Raw genomic sequence first — 22,324 nt, forward strand, 5'->3', positions numbered from 1 at the left:
ATGGATGTATTATTGACTGAAAATGTATGGGAAAATACTACTGAGGATGTATTTGCAAACATAAAAATACATATGCAGTCAATGGCAATGAATACAATGCTTGGAATGTATGGGAGATGTCTATGCATGGGGAAATTATGCTAAGAGATGCTTATGACATGCTCAGTTCTGGAATAAAGTTGCAAACAATGAATTTGGATGATTGGGCAATGTATTATGCCATGTGGGATGACCTTTCAGTCATGCATTGACAAGTTGATTCCTTGCAATCCCTTTCTTAACCCCCGTAGGGTACTGTAAGCAATTTGCTAGCATTTACAGAAGTGTGCATATTCCCAGGAATTGAGCTATAGGTCTTGTAGAGTGCCCACAGATCCTACTAAGGGCTTGATCAGTTTTGGAGCTCTAGTTGGACCCTACAAGATACTTACAGGTCAAAACAGGCCTCCTACAGGTGTAGACAGGATGCTGGATTGCACAATACATCACTACTTTTCCTATTACAGAATTTTCTATATAAAACTTGGGCGTGCATGATTATGCTCAATTCGAAGAGGACCATCATTGGCTTTGAAATGAATAAAAAATTAGGTCAATTGGAGCTTCCTAGCTCAAGTTACAGGCAAAATAGTGATAGGTGCTCTAACGGGACTGCACCTAACCATGGCAGGGAATAGGGGAAAACCAAGGCCAATGAAGATGTTCAGCAAAACAAATCAAGGATGCGCGAGAACCAAGGACCAAGAACAACCATGAAATGGATTATGAGGAGTATACTCATGAGATTGAATGCCTCAGTGCTCTTAATGGCACTCTACGTAGGCATGAGACAAGGCATAATCAAAGACATGAGGCTATTTTGGAAAGATAGGAAACTGTACTTATGCAGGCATAGCAAAAAACATAGAAAATCATGTTGAGATGATGAAGGAAATGTGTCAAATGAGAGCCACCATGAACACACTTAATGCCAATTTCTCTAAGTGGTTTGAAATTCAACTGAAGGGAAAAGAGCAAAAAGATCAGTCACATGAACCTGATGCTGAAAGAACCACCTTCCCATCAGTCAATGCAAATTCTCAAGGAATTTTAGAAAGAATGGACATTCCTAATAGTATCTTTGAGCTTGGCAAGCCTTCTTAGAGGCAAGAGGACCCATTGGGGAATGCTTTATCGGGAAATTCTTAGCTTACATCCGCCCCGATGCCTTCAGCAAGGTTTCAGCAGTCTTTTGGCAAGAATCACTCTCATAATAGTACTATTTTTGGCACTCAAAATGATCAATTTCAATTGGGATAGTTTGGACAGGCCGCTCCTCATGAATGAGAGTTGAGAGATAATATTCTCTTCTCTAAATTTAATGGCCAATCCTCTTTCTTAGATGAATTGGAAGAATGGTTTTCAAAGCTTGAAAAACTAGTTTGATATTTTTCCAAGAAATGATGACCAAAAGATCCACTTTTCCACGATCCACTTGGAAGGATTTGCTCATACGTAGTGGTGGTATATTAAGAGGGAAAATAAGCAAGTTGATACTTGGGATGCATTTAAAGCACTTATGGTTCAAGTTTTTGTGTCTCCCATGTAGAAAGAGAAGCTTGCTTAGCAGTGGTACATCTTAGAGCAGCGTGGCTTGACAGTTTGGGACTACACAAATCATTTTCTTAATCTCACGATGTATGTTGAGTCCATAATTGATGATGCAAAGCTGCATAAGCATATATATGGCTTGGATCCTCAGTTATCAGTTGATGTTTCAATGCAGTCACCTTTGATTTGTTCAAGGCTATTGAATTGGCTGAAAGATACTCCCATAAGTATCACATGGATACTTCAGTTCAACCACAGTATGAACAGCAAAGAGACTTTCCTAGGCTTTCCTCAACCATCTTTTGGGCAGCCTAGAGGGCTTATACAATCCAATTTTGGACAACAAAGAGTTGTTGTAATGCAGGGCCAGTTTGGGGCCAGTTATGGTGGTGCAAATATGCCATTTAGTACCCCTAGAGTTCCCACGTACCCAACCTTCAATGCCTCAAGGAAAACCAATAAATTCATAGCAGCAAACAACAATAGGGCTGAGAATAAACAAGGGGATAATAAGAACAAGAATGCCTCAGCCTTTGGAGGTGAGAGGGGAAGGGAAGAAGAAAGGAGCAAAAAGTAGAGGGGGTAAAGAGAGGAGAAAAGAGAAAGAGGAGAGTAGAAGAGAAGAAGGAGAGTTGAAGAGGTAGAGAAGGATAGAGCAAAAGGAGAGTAAAGAAAGAGGAGAAGTGAGAACAAAAACGGACATCCCCCGATCACAAGAGAAGTACCACTTTGGCTCATAAGTATATTTCGACACAAGTCCTTCCTCTCTAGTGAGATCGTGATCCCACAAGGAACCGCCAATCCTTCTAAAGCTTAAGATCATCAAAGTTCATGGCTAATGCCACGAATGCCTTCTTGCAATGACCCCCAAGAGGAGATATTCTGGAGCAAGGAGTGCGGGAGCTACTAATGTGAACACAAACATGGTCGACATGCCACCTCACACAACACAAGATTAGGTTCCTTCATAATTTAATGCTCGTTTAATACATGGTTAGAAACATAGAAATATGATATGTTAAGATTATTAAATCGAAATTGTATAATTCAAAGCTAGGGTAAATTGTATAATATCGCATTGAGCAATTATCTTAAGATCCTTACAAACAAATATTGCATTAAGAATAAGTTCTTTTTGTATTTATGAATCATGTTAGAATTTATGGAAATATGAAAGTAGCATTAATCTTAACCTTTACATTTATAAATCATGGAGAGATAAAAGTTATGTTGATGATAATTTCTTTTTGCATGAAAAGATTGGAAAGATAAAAGGTTGCATTGAGAATAATTTCTTTTTTGCATAAAAATGTTGAAAAGATAAAAAGCTACATTGAGAATAATTTCTTTTTATGTTTATAAATTATTTAAAACATTAGGATAAGTGAATTTGTATTAATAATAGTTTTTTAGTTTTTACAAATCATGTGAACGTAAGGGATGATGAAAATCATATAAAGGATATTTCTCTTTATGCTTACGAAATTCTTAAATATCTAAAAAAATTCTCCTAGTATTTATAAACATAGAAGAAAAAAAAAGTTTTAGCTTGTACTAAGCAAATTAAGAGGGTTTAAATAGATGATTAAGATTATCAATTAGGAGTACTTCTTGAGGCAGAAAAATCCCATTATAAATTTCCAAAAAAGAATGATAACTTTCCTCAATTTAGGATAATCTCTAGATTCTTGATGGCATTAATGACCAATCCTTGATAAGAATTATGAACAAAGATCGTATTCAAAGATCTACAATAATTTAAAAAAAGTACCAAAAAAAGGAAGGTTAATCAAAGGTTAAGAAAAAGGAAAGCTAAAAAATCAAAACCAAAGAGAAATTTGAAAAATTTAAGGGTTAGAAGAGAATCAAGTCGAAAAGGGTTGGCTTCAAGTTAAGATCTCGCTTAATTGCCTCTTTATTTGTTAGGAATATTGGTTGAAAGAAATTGCTTTTGCTTGTAGAAATGCATACAAGTTTGACTCAATGCACTTAGGAAATTGATTGAATAATGGAAAATTCTAACACACAACAAGATAAAAAGGGAAGTGCACCAGACCTCACCCAAGGCTAGTTGTGGGTCCTTTACTACAAAGGGGAAACATATTGTCACCTCTCAAAGAGTTTTTAGACCGTCAACCTTGATGGCGAGAGGTCACTCCGTATATGAAGTCCTTGGGCAAGAGGATTTGAGGGTGCTAGGGGGGACTTGGCCAGTGAACTCTTAGACTTCTAGGAATCACCCAAATTCCTATGTTACTCAAGATGGGTTTCCTGAGACTCTGGTACTAATTAGGGGCAAAAATCTTGGATAAATAATAGCCTTCATGCCATTCTTCCATATGGGCGGAAGGTGAACACTTATATAATGAATTTTCTTAAATAAGAAATCTCTTTCAAAGGGTTTATTTTCATTGTTTGTGCCTTTTGATTTTATTTTACGTAAACGAATACTGTGATTTAAAGGATTAATTATGGAAGTTGATTTTATGTGGATAACTTAAGTGTGCTAGGTAAGTAGATAATTAAAACTATCCAATTGAGGGAAGCGGGAAGGGGTGATCCCTAATGGATCCGACTACCCTAAGGTAGGATAGTTTCGATAAGGTGAGAGCTTCTCACAAATTCATTAGATTGGAATATAGAAGAAATTGACCCTCAAATCAACTAGGACCCTTGACTCTGTATCATTTTATGGGAATAGAGTGAGACTTTACCTTATGGATAGAGGGTTGACATTTTTATACTTCCCCTCATTTCTCACTCTCAACTTCAGCTCGAGCAATCTAGCATAAGTAGTTACTTGAAGACTGATGCAAGTTAACTCCAAATAGGAGACTTTAGCTTACATAGAAATAAAAAATTCAGGTCGATTCTACGCGAACGGTCACCAAGACCTTTTATTGCGAAGTAGACTTCGAGAGAGTCTAGAAAACAAGCCTCATGTTATCTGAAAAGAGTATTGATCAGCATTGTCTAGGAAGAATTAGCTCGAAAGATCACTAAATCATGCCGCCAAGAGCACCTCAAGTGAGCACGTCACAACCACCACTGAGCATAGGGAATCACATGTAGAAGCACATCCCAAGTAGAGCTTGAGTGACTACTACTCCCTATATAGGCGTTTATGGCTCCAACGCTATTGTATAGCTACAAAGCCCATACCCTTACAACCCCCCTCCCTTGCACATATTAGTCATTTTAATTATTAAATTTTATTATACAAATTATACTTAAGTTATAATCAATACATATATGTATAGGTATATTTAGATTCTATATTAATACTTAATTATTCTATATAATTATCATTACTTTATTGTCTAAATCACTCATAATTATAATATATGTTTATAATTATTAATGCATATATAATAATCAATACATTATACACACACACACACATATATATATACATATATAATATATATATTTAAGATAACTATAAGTATTATTATATTCAATATGTATAAAAATAAATAATAATAACGATACATATTATATAATTTCACATTAATTCAATTACATATGTGTTAATTATATTTATTAATATATTTACATAATTGATTATGTTTTAATGAAGAACTATCAATTTATTAATTAGTTATTAATAAAGGATGTATAATATATATACATATAATAATTAATTAATAGACTAATGTATATGTGTATTATGTGTTACGTATATACGCTAATATATAACTATACTTTATACATTGTATTAGTCTAAGTTCCAAAGCTTTTGAATTATTTTAGATTATGTTTCTTATATCAACCTCCCATGAACCCGCTTGCCACATGAAACATGCTTTGAAATCCTAATGTGAAGCATTGGGAGAACTCTAGTGTGAAGCACCGAGAGAATCTAAGCATGGAGCACCTAGTATATACTATTGGAAGATTTTGGGGATGTCACATGGTACTTGTTCAAGTCCCCCCAAACCTTTCCTTCTTTCTCTCCCCTCTCTATCTCTCTCTCCCTCCCTCTATCTCTACCCCTTCTATCTCTATCGATTTGCGGTGACCTCTCTCTCTCTCTCTCTCTCTCTCTCTCTCTCTCTCTCTCTCTCTCTCTCTCTCTCTCTCTCTCTCTCTCTCTCTTGTTGAGCTCCCTTTCTCTTTGGATATGGATGAGAGCCTCTCTCTCCCTATCTCTCAAGTCAAAATTGGAATTGTTCCTTGCCTCAAGCCTCCCTCTCTTCTTCTTCATTCTCTATCTCTTATTCTTTGTCTTCTTGCTCCACATTTTCTTCCTCCCAGTCTCTAGGTAGTCTTCCAAGCATCATCTACTAGATAACTCCAAGCATAGAGAAAATTTGAGAAAAAAAAATTGATCACGTCATCCCACAGGTATCAAAATTGAGGTTTTGGGAATTCAAATCCATGAGATCTCAACTTGCATTAGGGCACTCTATTTGTGCCATTACTTTTAATGATTGTGTAACGTGTCCATTTGTTATCTTTAGGACACGTCTTAGTAGTCCATCGGAAGTGATGTCTAGAAAGCTCTGCCTGGCACTCCCATGGAATGTTAGGGGGTTTGCGATCTAGGACTTTCTACGTCTGCCACGTAGCGGAAATATTCTGGCCGTTCCCACTTAGGACCGACTTGAATTAGTGTTTTCCCTATTGGTCATTTCCTAACGACAACTATCATCGAACCTGAGCGAACTACTTTACGTAGAAACGCCAGGTCCGAAGCGGTTTCACGCAGCACTTGGTTCAAGGAGAATGGGAAACGAGAGGGATGCAAAGCTCAACCTCTCTGCCATAAAGCATAGTCCCATTCCGTTCTCCTAAAACGGTGTAAATCGGGATCAGTTATAACTCTAGGTCAACGCTCTTGTTGTTCGTGTTCTTTGAACGATCTTCCTGCTGTCCATCTTGATTGAGAAAAGTTTTTGGCCAACTGGGACCACCCATCCGTAGGACGGACCTATGGCCACATCCACAGCACTTTCTTCATGTTGTTTTAGTTATTTAATTACCTAACACATTTAGTTGGACATGTATCAATCAGCTTCCTTAATTAGCCCATTAGGCACTGGTTCCTTCACGTAATCATAGCACTTGACATAGAAAAGCAATGTCAAACAAGTTCCTTTTAAACAGGTTATCATATTTATATTTGAAATACATAAGTCCAGCCCATAGGCTTATCCACAATCCACCCGAAGGCTATCTAGCAATCCACAGGGATCACTAATCCAAGTTTCCACCCATAGACTAGTATGCGGGCCTCGAGATCCAATCCCGAGTCATGTTAGCCTCTTGTGCAGGGCCCGGAAGGCAAGGGATTTACGGCCAGAGCCCCCCCTGGCACCCAAGCATCCTCCTGCTCCAAGTAGCGCTCAACGGAGAGACCTCTCGCGGCGAGTTCGGTCCACCTTCTTGGCGCAGTAAACAACCCCCTTGGTTAGGGTCAGGCAGGCAATCAGGGGTAACTGAAGTTGCCTCTCCCTTCAGGCCTTCAACCTGAAGCATTAGATATCCATTTATCCTTTAATTCTTTGATCAAACAAAGAAAAACAGTGCTCTTAAATCTATAACAAGCACAATCATTTCCATTGGTCGTTATTGTTGGCCAACTGCTAAGGAGTGAATCCTTCTTTCCGAATGCATCCAACACTCGATCTGGGATCAATTGTGGTTTGGCAATATCCCCTATATCCTGGGTTAGGGCGTACCCTATTAACCTGACTCGATCAATCCCTTAAGTTCATATGTTATTCCAATTTATTAGTTGGTTCTTTGCTTCCAAGCGATTGTCTTTACCCTAGAAAGATACTATATTAGGAGGATTATTCATCCTCTTGCAAGATAACTTGCGTAAGAATCTACCAATCTCATTCCAAGGAATTGGCCATTCCCTTGTGATCCAATCACAAGATCATGCGACTCTGCACTTGTTGCACAAGTGTCGCATCAAACTATGGAACTATTCTACCCATCAACGGTGTCTTCTAATCACGGTATCTTGATTAGATATAATAACCCGTTCCTGATTGCATTAGGCCGACATTGTCGGTCATAGGGTTTCGAGTTTCAACTTTTTAGCGAGAGATCCTTAGGAAAAAACCCTAGACCTTTTCTCGCAAGTATATCATGTTGTCCCTACATTCCGTGAATGTGGGCAAGTATTTAGGGTATAAGTTCCTTGGGATACATTGCATTGAATTAACCCTTTTCTAAATGAGTACTCCGCGGATTTTAGGTGTTTAGGTTTATGCCAATTTAACCTGTCTATTTTTAAAGATAATTATGCTATCATTTCCATAACCACATGACTTATTATCTACACGTAAGTTGATTTTCAAACCCCAACTTTTCAGTTTAAGATCAAGCATAGGTTAGGTTATAGTCTAATTCCAATTAATCATCCTATAACTTGCAAACAAGATTCATGCTAAAACAAGCAGCCTTTTACCAATAATTATGCAGTTGAAGAATGATATTTATATCAATTGACTAGAGTTATGCAACTTAAGAATCATTTCATGCCTTGCAATTTCCTATGGATTATTAGCACTTTCCATAATGACTCATTGCAAAGAAGATATGTCCTAATATTGCAACATGCAATTTATACTTCCATGCCTAAATGGAGTGCACTATCTTAATTCCATTTTGTAAATATGGACATTAATCTAAGTTTAGTACATTGAAATGCACAAAAACTACTTGCTAGAAACACATATCAATCTTCTGCTCACTTTTGTTCGTTTTATTAAAAATACTAATGGCCGAACTCTTCCATGGTGAGCTAATTCTTTCAAAATTAACCAAAGTATTTAAGACGAAAAATTCATCCTATCTCCAAAAAGCATCCATGCATGATTGAATTATAACAACGTAAAATAAAAAATTAGGAAGGAAAACCTGGACTTGTGGTGAGATGTCCACGTGGATGCTAGAAGACGATCCTCCTACGGTTGCGCCTTGTGCTTTCTTAGGAGCCATCGCGAATGCGGCCTTTCCGTCTTGGATGCGGCTTTGCAAAACTCCCTTTGTAATTCCACCGTCCTTTATGAATGTTTTTTCCTTCCTTCAGTAGAAGCTCCGGTGCAGATTGAATAAACGGAAAGGGTTTAGCACTCGGGCTAATTGGGAGATTTGAAGGAAATCCAAGGGGACAAGCTTAATGAGCCTTTTTAAGGGCCTCGGATAGGACCCACGGAAAAGGGATACTAACTAGATTTTTTTAACGGATTGGAAAAAGGGCCAAAGGGTATAAAAGTCCTTAAAGGGGATATCTCCGTGGAGGGGGGAAAGAAACCCGCGGGAAGGGGGGGTAGAACAACCTTTTTAGAGCAAGGCTTTTCAAGCCACGGGGGAAGGCTTAATGGCCTTTTTCAAGGTCTGTCAACACCCCATAGGAAAAAGGGAAGCAAGGGGTGTATAAGCCCTTTAAAAAGGGAATGTTATGTGGGGAAGGAAAAGGCTTAAAGAGCCCTTTAGGAGGGAAGTTTTGGGGGGGGGGGGGGGGGGGAGGGGGCTTATGGAACCTCCCCCTTAGAAGCTTCTAAATCTTCTAAAAAGAAGCACGTGGGGGTGGAGGCAATCGACAGATGGCAATTCGGTGGCGTGTTTCCTGTGGCGGCGACCTGGTGGCAGATGGCGGCGACCTCCTGGCTCACGGCGATAATTCGCAGCATCTCGACTGCACTCCCCTCTCCACTCCTCCTCTCCCTCTCACGGCTAGCATCAACCCTTCTCACTCCACGGCATCCCTATTTTCTATGGCAACAACGACGCCCTTGCATCCTCCCACCATCCTCGATTTAAATAGGTGAGGGGAGGGGATCCTCCCTCCCCCACGCGTCAATACGCATGGATTCTCCCCCCTGGAAGCCCCAGCAAGGAGCTTAGTGGCCTTGCTAAACCCTTCTCCTCCAGCACGACAGTCGGCTGGACGAGAGAGGGATTATTATTATTTTTTTAAATCGCTATTATCCTAACCTAAGAGGAGATTCGTATGCGGAATGCGTAGTTAGATTCGGGTATATTACAGATTGGGAACTTGCATCTACCATCATGGTTAAGAAGCCTCTAATCAAGTTCGAGGGTTGCCTACCATTGGTCAAAACATGATGAATCTATATAATCAAGCCTTGAACCATACACTAAACCATATCCTTATGATGATTGTATCTTCCTACCATGGATGCTTCTGTATATGGCTTTTGAGGTCATGTGTGGGGCCTATCACAAGGGGTTATGATCAATGGTAGTTAAGGATGCACCATGATGGCCCATAATTTGATAGTGACTACTTGTATATCAAAGTCTATCATTTTCTCCAACTGTGTCCTAATGTTGTTGATGCATGAGCTATTAACATTGGCATTGTCACATTATTATAAGTGGTCTATTTCATATTTCTATTGTTTTTTCCATAATTATTCACTCGTTTTGGCCTTATCAATTTAATCAAGATGATATATTGAAGACCAATATGAAACAACAAGACTAACCTCACATATGTTTGGGTGCTCTAAGAAGAAGTCGTCATTTCTTGAGTTCTCCTATAAGGCGGCCAATGTGACAAATCCTCAGACAAGGATCCTAAGCTAGGCTAAGTTAGATAGCATAAAAATTATTGGAGAATTTGGCAGGTGGCATGAGAATGCATGCGAGAAGCGAGCTTTTTTGGGTAACCTCCAATTCTTGTTCCACATAGTCCACTTATTCCTCCTTTTCTCGTGGGCACAATCAAGCACCACTACTACTCCTCCACTGCTACCAATATCTCCACTACCACCATCACCTCACTACTACCTCCTCCACTACCACTACAAGTACCACCTCGTCTACCACCACCTTCATGCCGTTGCCACCACCACCTCCACCATTGCTACCACCATGACTATCTCCACTATTGGTTCTCCATTGCCACTAGCACCTCTACCAACACCACCACCACCACCACCACCACCACCACCACCACCACCACCACCACCACCACCACCACCACTGTCATCACCACCACATCTTACTCGCCCCCTCCTCACATCAACACCACTACCAATAATGCAACCAACACTTGGTCTCTTTCACCCACCCAATTATTCTATATGTGTGTGTGTGTGTGTGTGTGTGTGTGTGTGTGTGTGTGTGTGTGTGTGTGTGTGTGTGTGTGTGTGTGTGTGTGTGTGTGTGTGTGTGTGTGTGTGTGTCTCATCCTCATTTGATTAGGCTCACATATGGATTGAAGTTATGCATCTATTTATAATAACCCTTGTAATTTTGCAAGGGTTTAGGGTTAATATAAGATCCATTGTGTCAAACACTTTTAGTAGTTAATATTTAGGTAATAATAATATCACACTATTACTTTCAATTTTGCACATATCCTCTCATATGCATTTATAACCACAACACAAATATTTTCACTAGACTCAATTATGCTCTCTCTCTCTCTCTCTCTCTCTCTCTCTCTCTCTCTCTCTCTCTCTCTCTCTCTCTCTCTCTCTCTCTCTCTCTCTCTCTCTCTCTCTCTCTCTCTCTCTCTCTCATCCTCAATTGATTAGGCTGGTATTAACCCTTGCAATTGCTTCACAATCTTTGTAAAATGTAGCTTTATATTGCATTATTCATTCATAACCCTCCAAGATTGTACCATTTGACACTTGAAACTTTCAACAATTAAATAATTTGATACACCAATAGATTTTGTAGTATTGCAAGAACTTACTATAAAAAGGTGCAATATCTATTTTTTCCAAATGTTCAACTAGTTAACATTAGAACAACGATATTATCACATTGTTACTTGATCAATTGCACATATATACATTCACATTCCCCCTCCCCTCTCTTGGTTCTTTGCATGTGCTTTATTTACACATCCTAATGTATTAGTATTACAATTGTACATACAAGCAAAACCATATACACAAATTGCTTCACTTGCACATTCATCTCTCTCTCTCTCTCTCTCTATATATATATATATATATATATATATATATATATATATATATATATATATATATATATATACATATATATATATATATATAGTTCTCTCTCATCCTCATTTGATTATGCTTATAAAAACCCTTGCAATTACTAATCAATATTTGTAAAGTATAGCTATTCCTTCTAATACTATACCATTTAGCACTCAAATCTTCAAACGATCAAATAATTATGAAAAGGATGTCCCTACCGCCAATGTTTCCATTGCAATGAGCTAGGACATGTCCAAGTAGACTCCCCTGACTTAAGTCCAGAAGATACGGAGCCTCCAAGAAAACGAAGTTACACAAGTGCAGTCTTCGGATATATAGAGGAATCAGATGAAGACGAATACTTAGAACCTACTACACCACTTCAGGATTATTAGAAATCCTAGAAATTTTGTTGACATGAAATACAACTGGTATTGTAATAAACTTTACTCTTGTAACTACAGTTAACTTGAGTAATATGAGTTGTGTCTATTTTGAGCCTAGAACTTGCAAATGATTAGAGATACTCTGGCAAGGAATGATAGTTATAATGTGCAATGAATTTCTCTTAAGTCATTTCTTCTCAACTAATATAGATTGGGTCTTACCAGAATGTCGAAGCTTGTAAGTATTCTTTAGTATTACAAGCAAAGCCAATTGTCCATGGAGGTCAGTCCCAAACTAAAGACAGGACAATTTGGAAATGTAGTTTCCAAGATAAAGGACCACTCCAATCTGCTAAAAGAATCCTAGGACACTTTGGTCTAAAGAAGAAAATCCTGCCAAGGACAACCAAGAACCTTGTGACCGCAAGTGATAAATCTTTGCGATGTTTCTATTGCAGGGAGTTAGGTCATTTCAAAAGGGAATGTCCAAAGCACCCTAAACACCAATGCTCTGAGTGCCACAACATTGGACATGACTATATCAATTGTCCCAATGGAACTCGAAGAGAACTTGAGCTTACAAGAAATAAGCCGTACAAGCTCTAGTGATCTAGAATATACCAAGTGCTTAGGAAAAACCTAGAAGATATCCATGAGATGCAACTACAATAAATTTTCTCTTGTCATCAAGACTCGGATATATCAAATACAATAGGTTGTTTTTCTTTCAAAAAACCGTATGTCTGTGAGAGATCAGAGTAGCGCAGCAAAAGCATGGTGGGCCCATAACCCACAAGTTCCAAAATGATACCCCTCGTTTTTCTCGAAATGAGGACATCTCGATTTCTCTAAGGGGAGGAGGATGTAATATCTCCGCACAATAAAAGCTAGTTGGTTAGTTCAAAAGTTAGTTAGTCAATTAATAAGTTAGTAAGATTACTAACTAAAGACTAATTAAGGTAAAAATAACTAATATTAATTATTAATTATTTTTATTTAATTTAAAATATTTTTATTTAGAAAAATCAAGAGTTAAAAAAAAAGATATGGAGATTTTTAGAAGTGGATGTCATTTAAAAGGAAAGACAAGTGATATTTTAGTTAGTTTGGAGATTTTATAAAAAGAAAAAAATAAAGAGAGGATTTGTGAAATCGTGCGCGCCGCGATCGCAGTACACAGGTAGTGGACAGCACTTTGACAAAGAAAAGAAGAAGGAGTGAACTAAGAGCTTTCTAATCAAGTGTCTTGGGGTTTTACCCCCCTTTCGGAGCAAATGGAACAATCAGATTTATGATCTGAGCATCAGATCACTGATCTTTCCAAGATCCCCCTTCACAAAGAACTCCACTTCTCAACCACAAGCCCTCTTCCCTAATTCACTATAAATATGAGGCATGGGAGAGGCATAAAAAGCATAAGGAGACCCCGAGAGGATGCGAGAGAGAGGTAGAGAGAAGGATACCCCTCCAGGAGATTGTGAGGAAGAGCTTGAGAGAGAGAGAGAGAGAGAGAGAGAGAGAGAGAGAGAGAGAGAGAGAGAGAGAGAGAGAGAGAGAGAGAGAGAGAGAGAGAGAGAGAGAGAAGAGTCACCTCGAGAGGTTGCAAGGAAGAGAATTAGCTCAATTCCCTCTATCTCGATCCTCGACTTAACCATCTTCTCTTACACTCTCCCATCTTGAATCTATTCTACCTTCTTAATCTCTTGAGTCTACTTGCGGATGATGGCCTCCAAGCGAAGAATGTCGCATGCGGATGAAAATCCCGCAACCAACAACAAGGCTTCGGGCAAAGGCATCACTGTCAATCCAACTATAGTTCCGGTCGTAAGTAATGTATTTTTAAATTGATAGATGCTTGCTTTGATTCTCGTATGAGATTCGTTAGGCCCCATACTATTGCACGAGTATAAGTCATGGGAAAGGATAAATTTCATCTCACCTATTCGGAAGATGGAGTTTGTGAAGTGCATATATCAAGGGTAGATAATTGCACCTAGTTACATATGACTTATTTGCTGGTAGAGCAATTACAAGGAAGAATTAGTCAAGAGTTATGAATGACATAGTCGTCAAAAGAACGACATTAAAAGATTGTGCATACAAGTGCTAGATTAAAGTATAGTCAAGGGTTACAAATAGCATAATTACTAAAAGAATATGACATTGAGAATCATGAATAGAAAGTACTAGTTTAAAGTTTAGATACTTCAAAAGTACTTAGCTAAGAGCCCAAATATTAAGAAAAACCAGATTCTAGCTCAATGCACGGCCTGTTGGAGTCTAATTACTTGAGATCATCTCGCACTTATCTTATCAAGTATTTATACGTTATGCCTATAACATGTTTGATATATGAGGATAATTTTCTAGTTGCCTCATGACTTGACTAAGAGCTAGTACAAGAAATCAATCATAAGGGTTAAAACTAAGATGTCTTGAGATCCGTCGGATAACGATGACTTTTGCCAATCCAAATCCAGGGTTGGGTTATCAATCAAGGTAAGTGACCTATAGAACTTACATCATGAATAGTGTTTGAACCCTTAACATATACCCTAGCCGAAGGAAGAAAGTGTTAAGAACATTTTTGCATAGTATTGCTCTTAGATCCCAAGGGGGAGAGCAAATACGCAATGAGGAATATTATATCATCTACTCTTGCATTGTTTTGGAAAGAATGCGATTGGTTTTGTTGATTGATCGAACAACATCCTAAATGTTTTTACATTCAACTGGTTGTTAGTTGTTGTTTGGATGATTATTCCAAGTGCTTATGATTTATGGTAAATGCATGGAAAGGGTCTGTGATGACAAGTCGCCATGGGAATAAAGGGATGTTTTCTTGGAAAATGATATTAGGGCTGAATGCCTTTTTCGTGCTTGATTCTTAAAGGATTTAATTAAGGAAGGATATATTGTACGGGTGGATCACCTCCATGGTTGCACCGCGCATTAACCCGAAAGGGCATTGCTCGATTCACGGGCGGAAGGTCAAGTGGTGAAAAGGCCAACCACGGGAATGATGTTTCGCTCCTAGACAGCTTGTGGGTCAGTTGGAGCTCTAGACACCCCTTGCTAGGTCAAGAATGGAGTTGAAGACCTTCGTGTCCCCCAACATCTGGGCATGTTGGGAGATCCTATTCTAGATAAAGGATTGAGTTTGTGGTGCCATGTGAATTGGACCAGTTACTTCTGCAGGGCAGAAGGGATACTTCTGTTGGACAGAAGCGAAACATAATTTCTCCTGTATGGGCGGGAGACAAAGATTAACTTGAAGATAAGTTAAGGAACTTGTTTGAACTTGTTTGTCAATAGATTGCTTTGCTCTGTTTTCGTGTTTGTGCTATAAGTTATGCGAACGAACCCTATTTCCTAAAAGGATTAATTAATGAATCTGGCTTTAAGTGTCACACATAAATATGATAGAACCTAATTAGAAAACTAAAGCTATTAAGGGAAGCAAGTGGGCAGAACCCCCAATGGGTCTGTCCTACGGCAGGGTGGTCCCAGAGAACTGGGAGGCTTCTCACAAGGTTTACCATCTTTGACCTTAGAAATTGTTAGGATAGAACCTCGATTCATGCCGTTTTAGGGGACCGGAATGGGACTATGCCCTATGGGAAGAGAGGTTGAGCAACGCATCCCTCTCGTTTCCCATTCTCTTTGAACCAAGTGCGGCATGGATCTGCTTCAGATTGGGTACCTCTGCGTAAAGTAGGATGTCCAAAACCCGATGCTAGAATGCTAACAGGAGACCTTGACAACTAGAAACCCGAATCTCAGGTCGATCCTAGTGGGTTCGATCATGAACGTTTCGTTGTGAGGCGGATTAGGGAAACCCTAGGCGACAAAACTCAGAACATTCCCTGGGAGTGCCGAGCAACGGCGCTTAGATTTGTTTCTTGATAGACTGCTAAAAGAGTGCCTGGAAAGCCGATGGGTGGGCACCTCACAGGCAAACCTTCCTAGTAGAAAAAAACTATGCAAGTCCCCTCCGAGAGATGAAGGATAGGACTTGTGGACTTTTTTTTTCCAACAATGAGTTGTTGCCAATCTCTTCTTGGTGAAAAACAATTCCACAAGTCCCCTCTCAGAGAGATGAAGGATGGGACTTGTGCGATTTTTGGGAGCCTCTTCTTCGACGAAAATAAAATTCACAAGTCCTATTCTTCATCTCTCTGAGGGAACTTTAGAATTATTTTTTTCTCGAAAAAGGGCTGCTAGTAACCCCTTCTTGATGAAAAAAAATCTAAGTCACATAATCACTCACTCACTCTCTTACCTCTCTCTCTCTCTCTCTCTCTCTCTCTCTCTCTCTCTCTCTCTCTCTCTCTCTCTCTCTCTCTCTCTCTCTCTCTCTCTCGTTCATCTTGCTCTCTAATTATAGTTCTAATTAATAGTACATTGTTACAACAACTAATTAGAGCTAATTAATTAGGACAAATCAATTAGAATAAACTAATTAGAACAAATTCATTAGAACTACATAGTTAGAACTAACTAGAACCAATTATCAATTTATTGGAATGAGAGAGAGAGAGAGAGAGATTAATATTAGTTACTATTATTCAATACTATTAGCATTAATATTAACATTAATTACTTTTAATTTGTATTATCAATATAAATTAATTAATATTAATAACTATTAAATGTTTTTACTATTAATATTAATTAGTATTATTAATTAGTGGGAGGGAGAGAGAGAGTAATATGAAGATTAAGTAATTTTTAATTTATATTATGAAAATAAAGTAGTAGTAGTGGTAGTGGTAGTGGTAGTGGTAGTGGTAGTGGTAGTGGTAGTGGTAGTGGTAGTGGTGGTGGTAGTGGTGGTGGTGGTGGTGGTGGTGGTAGTAGTGGTAGTGGTAGTGGTAGTGGTAGTGGTAGTGGTAGTGGTAGTGGTAGTGGTAGTGGTTTCAAATTAATACTATTAATATAAATTTTAATTTTTAAAATTAATATTAAGATTACTTACTATGAAGATTAAGTACTTTTAATTTATATTATAAAAATAAATTAATTAGCAGTAGCAGTAGCAGTAGGAGCAGTAACATCAGTAGCACTAGTAGTAGTAGTAACTTCAAATTAATACTATTAGTAGTAGTAGTTTCAAATTAGTACTATTAGTATAAATTTTAGTTATTACAATTAATATTAAGATTAATTACTATGAAGATTAAGTACTTTTAATTTATATTATGAAAAGAAATTAATTAGCAGTAGCAGTAGCAGTAGCAATGGCAGTAGCAGTAGCAGTAGCAACAACAACAGTAGTAGCAGTAACATCAGTAATAGCAATAGCACTAACTTCAAATTAATACTATTAGTATAAATTTTAATTGTTACAATTAATATTAAGATTACTTATTATGAAGATTAAGTACTTTTAATTTATATTATGAAAATAAATAAATTAGTTGTAGTTGTAGTTGTAGTTGCTGTAGTAGTAGCAATAGCAATTTCAAATTAATACTATTAGTATAAATTTTAATTGTTATAATTATTATTAAAATTACTTCATATGAAGATTAAGTACTTTTAATTTATATTATAAAAATAAATAAATTAGTAGTAGTAGTAGCAGCAGCAGCAGCAGCAGCAGCAGCAGCAGCAGCAGCAGCAGCAGCAGCAGCAGCAGCAGCAGTAGTAGTAGCAGCAGCAGCAACAGTAGTAGTAACTTCAAATTAATACTATTAGTATAAATTTTAATTGTTACAATTACTATTAATATTAATTAGTATTACTTATTAGTGGGAGGGGAAGATAAAGTAATACGAAGATTAAGTACTTTTAATTTATATTATGAAAATAAAGTAGTGTAACTTCAAATTAATAGTATTAGTATAAATTAGTACTATTAGTTCAAATTAGTACTATTAGTTCAAATTAGTAGTAGTAGTAGTAGTTCAAATTAATACTATTAGTATAAATTTTAATTGTTACAATTAATATTAAGATTACTCACTATGAAGATTAAGTACTTTTAATTTATATTATGAAAATAAATTAATTAGTAGTAGCAGTAGCAGTAGCAACAACAACAGCAGCAGCAGCAGCAGCAACAGCAGCAGTAGTAGCAATAGCTTCAAATTAGTGGTAGTAGTGGTAGTAATGGTAGTAGTGGTAGTGGTAGTGGTAGTGGTAGTGGTAGTAGTTTCAAATTAATACTATTAGTATAAATTTTCATTGTTACAATTAATATTAATATTACTTACTATGAAGATTAAGTACTGTTAATTTATATTATGAAAATAAATTAATTAGTAGTAGTAAAAGTAGCAGTAGCAGTAGCAACATCAACAACAACTTCAAATTAATACGATTAGTATAAATTTCAATTGTTACAATTAATATTAATATTAGTTACTATAAATATTAATATTAATAGCTATAATTTGATGCTATTAATATGAATAGTAATTGATATTAACAATATATATTAGTGTTAGGAGAGAGAGAGAGAGAGAGAGAGAGAGAGAGAGAGAGAGAGAGAGAGAGAAATGATTTGGGGGGGGGGGGGGGGAGGGGAGGGGAGCGGGAGTCTATTTTTTTTTACCCTTGAAAGGGGAAGTCGTCCCCATAGTCCTCCTCACCCTCCTCTCGTCACTCTCCTTCTACTCACCCTCCTCGCATAATGGTCTCATCATTCCCCCCCCCCCCCCCCCAACACACACACACACACACACACACACACACGCACGCACGCACACACGCACACTCTCTCTAAACTAGTCATTTTTCTTGCCTTTTTATTCTTTAAAATAAATATTTTACTTAATAATATTATTATTAAAATGGATTATAATAATATTAATTACTATTACTATTAACTTTTAGTTATTAATTCTTATTTAGTTAACTAAATAGAAATTAATGTTAATTGATTTGTTTTAAATCTTAAATATTAATAATATCAATTATTATTAATATTATTACTACTTAATTAATATTTAAATAGTAATAATAATAATATTAGTAAATATTTATTTAGCTATAATATTATTCACTAGTTTTTAATATTAGTTATTTATTTAGTTAATTAGTAGTTAAAATATTAAATATAATGATTAATAATACCAAATACTATTATTATAAATTAATTTTTAGATGTTAGTTATTATTTAGTTAGTTAACTAGTGATAGTTAACTAGTATTAATTAATAAGAGTAGGATTATATTATTGATTGTTAGTAGTATTGATAGTGTGAAAGTAGTAATGATAATAATTACTATTGTTAATATTAATAGCATTACTTACTATTACTAATATTATTAATAATAGTAATAGTATTTACTATCAATATTATTATTAGTAATAGTAATAATATTAATTAGTCTTATTAACTAGTATTTAGGATTATTAAATTAGTATGAACATAAAAAATATTTTAATATTACTCTTAATAAATATATTGATATATTGATATTACTTATTACTTAGAACTAAGGGTCATGGTGGCTTAGTGCCTAGAACTTGGGCCCCAATCTAAGGGTGGTTGATGCGATGTGCTAGACATGAACAAGACGATATGAACCCCAATGTCTAATTTGGACCGAGGCAATGGAACTTTGGTTTGAATAGATGATGGTGAGCTAAAATAATAGGCAACACACACACACACACACACACACACACACACACACACAGAGGACATGTGTGTCTATATTCTATGTTGAAAAGGGGATAGCTACAGCGATTAGAGAGATATAGAGAAAGTAGATGATTGAGGTGGTAGGTGAGAGAGGAGGAGAGATAGAGAGAGAATATGATGTAGAGACATGTGGGTTTTTTTAGAGGGGAGGGGAGAGAGAGTATGAATGATGAGATTATTTTATCACCAAAGAAGGGGTCATTGATACCCCCATATTTGGTGAAAAATATTACGTCCAACACCCCTCCCCCTTGCTCTCTCTTCATATCTTACGTCTCTCTCTCTCATATCTAATATGCATTTAATGGTCCATTATATAAAAGTGGTTATATAAGGCTACACCCCTCCTATGACATCCCCCTGCCCCCCCCCCCCCCCCCCCCCCAAGTTTTGGACTATCTACATTGGGATAGAAGATCTCTTGTCCTCTTGCCTTAATCATTCCCATAAGAATGTGCATCTCTCTCTCTCTCTCTCTCTCTCTCTCTCTCTCTCTCTCTCTCTCTCTCTTATCTAACACCTGCACCCACACTAAATATATCTATGTCACTCTCATATCTGACTTGCGTATACGAACATATGTAGATTGCTTCTCTTTCTTTGCCAAACCTATTATGCACTATATGAACAACCAGTTCCCGATGTTGAAGGAGGAAGACATTTGCGATAGCAATGGCAAACCTATTCTTTCTATTACCCATGCGAATAGCCAAATACAAAGCACACAAACCCATTGCATTAGTGACCATGAGGTTGGCCATATATATGTTCTAGATACCTTGTCTCACAAGACTATCTTATCGAACAAGGAAATGGGCCTACGTCACAATCTTCCCCTATAGTAGACCTCACCAAAGCCCTTCCTCGGACGTGGAAGCCTCACCTCCCCCCTTCCTTGGACATGGAAAAAACAAGACCATCCCAATCACACTTGAAGTGGAAGAGGAGGGGATAGGGCCATCCTCTTGTGTTACAAGTGTTGTTGAGTACATAATGTCTTCAAGAGGGAAACACTGAGTCTTACATTGATTGCTTTGGAATATGAGTGTTCTAGAGAAAGTGGAGGAAATCCTAGTTTTGTACAATGGCAATGTGACGTATGAGCTTTCACTAGTAGCAGCAGACCATGTGATGCTCTATGGAGAGTATGGAGCAATAGTACAATGGCCATAGTTGGACAAAGCCCATGTCAACATCAATGGCATTGGTACAGTTTGTTGAAGCAAATGTGTCAAAGAACTAGAGTATCCAAATAGAAACTATGCTAGTTGTTCAATATCTAGATCACCAAACTATGTCACATGGATAGATGTAGCTCTCCTCATTTGTAAGGTTTTAAAAACCATTGTGGAATAGCATCCTACCTTTTGTGCCCTTATATGACTATGTACTATGAATTGACTCCCACCTCTTGCCATGTAGGAAAACTTAATACTAGCACACTAGCTATCTGAATGTCAGCTGATGGTCTCGAAAGCCTTGGATGTCTCTATTGCAAGCATCCGCCCACTTTTCTCTCCAAGTGTGAGTGTGTAGTGTATTGTTATGTGATGCTAGTAAGCACAATGTTAAGATTGTTCATCCATCAAGGCACACATAAAAATGAGGTGCACATAGGCACCTATATGGAAAATGTAAAAGTAGTTCAAAGAACTGTAGAGAAAATGGTGAGAGACTTTAGTGTAGTCGGGCCTCAGTACTTACAAATGACCATGGCTAGGAGACTAATGCCTTGGTTCATGAGTAAGGTGTTTCCATGTTTGACATTGAGCTCCCAAAAATGATCGAGGAACTCCAACCACTTGTTTAGAGGATTAGGTAACATATTATTGCAATCAAGAAATAAACCTGCTCCTTAAAATACTAAAAAAAAAGCCAAAAAATGATGTTCAATATTCCATGCATATAGGTTTAAAAATATGGTTTGTGCAACACATGCAGAGAATGATTAGGGGATGGAATCTCATCTTATGAAGGTAAAACAACATTGTGCATATAGTTTCCATGGTAGCCTATTTCCTAGGCAAGCCATTGATGATGATATCATGTGCTTTGTACTTTTTTTTAAAAAGGACTCTTGGTCCATATGGGGCAAGAAATAGGCCGATAATTAGCCATGAGAGAAGCTAAAAAATGTACCTATGCTTTGAAAGTAAAATACCCAATGCCATCTAATAGATCTCCAATCCAAGGAAGAAGTGGAGGATCCCAAGATCCATCATGTGAAACTCCTATCACAAAATCTCCCAAGTATGATCAACCTCCAAAGTAGAGATCCCTATAATAATAAGATCATGCATGTACAAGATGAATAGAATACACTTGTCACCCTCAACCATGAAGGTTGGGGTTATGAGCCGATTGATGGAAGCCACTTTGTAGGAAGAATCAATTAATCCTTTGATACCAAGCACAAGGAGCCTACTTCAGGCTATAGAGGGCCTTCCGCAATGTGTACATATGGTCCTTCTTCCCTTGCACAAGAAGATCGAGAGGTTGTGAGATATAAATATCCTCCTCAAGGACACCATTCAAGAATGAAAAACTTTACATCCATCTAATAAGCAAGCTAGTGGTGGTGGGTTGCAAGAGCCAAAATAAGCTAAATAGTAGACATCCGAGCTATATGTCCAAAAGTCTTAAAATAGTCAAAACTTGCCCTCTTAGCAAAACCCTTGGCAACGAGCCTAGGTTTATGCTTTGTGCAAGGAGCCATCTACAAGGTACTTGGTCTTATAGGCCC

Source organism: Lygodium microphyllum, chromosome 9, assembly GCF_053477565.2.
Source record: "Lygodium microphyllum isolate KBCC chromosome 9, Lygodium_microphyllum_v1.1.10, whole genome shotgun sequence".
NCBI classification, from domain to species: Eukaryota; Viridiplantae; Streptophyta; class Polypodiopsida; order Schizaeales; family Lygodiaceae; genus Lygodium; species Lygodium microphyllum.